Below are 2968 nucleotides of genomic sequence, written 5' to 3'. Positions count from 1 at the left end.
TAGAAATCATTCATAAATCATGGAGGCAAGACAAGCAAAGTTAATTACACAGAGGCTACTTCTGTTTTACTTTCATATATTCTTTTGCTCTCTAAATGTTTTTAAAATTTGGAGCAGTAGGTACATCAAAAGTTTCAAAGATCTTCAAATTATTTCAGCAATAATAAATTACCTGTAGCATAATTTTTAACTTATTGAAGTAAGCATCTGGATCCCCTGAAGCAGAGCTAATATGTCATCATGATCTCCAGCAAACTGAAACCTGTCCTATCCCCTTGCTCTACTCAGCAAACTTGGGCCCTGTGTTTTCCGACTTGAGGTCCCCTACTTTATCATAGAATCCCTACAGTGGAGAAAGAGGCCATTCGGCCCATCAAGTCTGCACCATCAACACTCCCATTCGGACCTTATCCTTGTAACCCTATGCAATCCCCCTGACACTAAGAGGAATTCCTACCCAAGCCTCTTCTCTGTAACTCCAAGTATTTACCCCGCTAATCCCCCTAGCCTGCTTGGGACACTAAGGAGCAATTTAGCATGGCCAATCCACCAACCTGCATATCTTTGGAGCATGGGAGGAAACTGGAGCACCTAGAGGAAACCCATGCAGACACAGGGAGAATGTGCAAACTCCACACAGTCACCTGAGGCCGGAATTGAACCTGGGTCCCTGACACTGTGAGGCAGCTGTGCTAACCACTGTGCCACTGTGCTGTCCACAAAAGGAAGGGCTTTGCATTGGCTGGGAATTGAACCCAGGCCTCCCACATGGCAGGCATGAATTCTACCACTGAACCACCAATGCTTTAATAAAAGTATGGTGCCAATATCTGAGCTGGTGTTTGTAGGGGGCACATTGAGTGGGGGTGCATCTTCAGGAAGGCTGACCTTCTCTTGCCAAAGTAGCAGTGTTGTTTTCACATTTTTAGCTCCTGAATAAGAGAGGCACTTTTAGTGTAAAGGGTGAATGGAGGGGGAAGTGTCTGGTAAATGCAGCTGCAGTTTGTCCTGCAAAGTTAGGTGAAATAGAAATCAGAATGGAAAAGGTGCATATCAATGTGAAAAAAAATGTGTAAAGTCTCCTTATAAAGTTGTCACTCACCACAGCCATGTCTCTCCCCCTGCCTGTTAGGGCCATGCCGATATGCTTCTATAAGGGATAGGGTACATAGATGGTCTCCTAGCTACAATTTGTGTATGACTCTTTCCTTGTTGGTGACAAGGAGTTTAGGGCCTGAAACTCTTATGGTAGAATGTTGGCTTTCAGTGTATGAAATGTGAAAGTCATGATGTGGAGATGCCGGCGTTGGACTGGGGTAAACACAGTAAGAAGTTTAACAACACCAGGTTAAAGTCCAACAGGTTTATTTGGTAGCAAAAGCCACACAAGCTTGTGTGGCTTTTGCTACCAAATAAACCTGTTGGACTTTAACCTGGTGTTGTTAAACTTCTTACTGAAATGTGAAATGCAGGGAAGTGAGAATTGCAATAATGGTGAGTTTGAGAAAACGAAGTTGGCATGGTATGTTTGTAGGAGAGAAAAGAGAGGCAGGTAAATGAGTATTGTGAGTATTGAGGCTGATGATGTGAACAAAGGGTAAGAGTAGTATTCTTACCTTGATTTTAAAACAGTCATCATCACCAGGAAAAAAGTACTGAGAAAACCATTAAATCTAAAGCCTGACAAGTCCTGAGGACCTGATGGCTTGCATCCTCGTATCTTAACAGAAGAGGCTGCAGAAATACGAGAGGCACTGGTTATAATCTTCCAAAATTCATTAGATTCTGGAAGGGTTCCAGCAAATTGGAAAATAGCAATTTTAACTCCTTTTTTCTAGAAAGGAGGGAGATAGAAAGAAGGAAGAGGCTAGTTAGCCTAACATCTGTCATAGGGAAGTTACTACAATCCATCATTAAGGAGGTTATGGAAAAATACTTGGGATCAAGCAGAGTCAACATCATTTTGTGCAAGGGAAATCATGTTTAACTAATTTATCAGAGTTCTTTGAAGAAATAGCAAGCAAGGTGGATAAAGGGGAACCTGTGATCCATACCCTGGATCAGGGACACGATGTGGCATTCGAGAACCTGGGCACTCTATGAGGACCCCTAGTTACTTTTGTTTTCTGTTTCTAAGGTTTCCTTGCTCTCTCAGGTCAGATAATACCTGTAAGCTACATTTTAGTGGTTTCAGATGCCCAATTTCCATCCACCACGAAACAGGCATTCAACCAATGAATAGTGCAGTTAATGATGGCCACATGGCCTGAAACATTTTAGTGAGGTTCCAGCATGAATTTCACATGATTCCTTGGACAGCACAAGACCTACACCCTGTGTTATTGCTTCCCAGACCATCATATTTCTACACGGGTTTCTCCACATAAACACACACCCTCTAGAAATCCTGGGTAATTTTCAGTACCTGCTTAACTGAGATGATTGCCAATAACACCTGCATTGTCAGGGCTTGAGACTATAAACCGACCATTTTCCTAAATATGCACTGCAAAGAGCAAACCTTGCCTGAAGATAGTACACACTCCCTATTCAGGCTGAGGGTGATTTCCCAACTTTTAGGTGTGGCTGCTGCCAGCAATGCAGTCTAGCAAAATCTTTCTCAACCTAACATTAAAGTGCAGTGCTAAGGTGATTAATATTACACGGAGCATTCTGGATATCCAACACAACAGTAAAAGCATGCTACAAAAATTCCTGCGTGACATAATCCTGCTAAACATGAAAATGTAACAGAGAACTTTACCATGTAGTGGCCTGATTACATATCAAGCAGTCTCAAAGAATCACATTAACATGAAGAAAAATTCACTGCTTCTTTATTTTAATGCATTTTTGTTTGAATATTAAATCCTGATACTAGGATTTCATTTTGTAACAAAAGTTAATGAACAAAATAAATCACAGGTCATGGTGATTTTCTTGAAACAATGGTTTGCAAAAGGAGCTC

General features: G+C 41.5%; 1 non-coding gene across 1 annotated transcript; it reads right to left on the bottom strand.

The window, feature by feature from the left end:
• Positions 1 to 734: 734 nt before the first annotated feature.
• trnag-gcc (transfer RNA glycine (anticodon GCC)) lies at positions 735 to 805 on the bottom strand. Its single transcript has one exon. It is a non-coding gene; the product is annotated as a tRNA-Gly (tRNA).
• Positions 806 to 2968: the final 2163 nt, after the last annotated feature.

Source organism: Mustelus asterias, chromosome 2 (assembly GCF_964213995.1).
Source record: "Mustelus asterias chromosome 2, sMusAst1.hap1.1, whole genome shotgun sequence".
NCBI classification, from domain to species: Eukaryota; Metazoa; Chordata; class Chondrichthyes; order Carcharhiniformes; family Triakidae; genus Mustelus; species Mustelus asterias.
The sequence above is the reverse complement of the archived record's forward strand: the minus strand, read 5'-3'. Positions and strand labels throughout refer to the sequence as shown.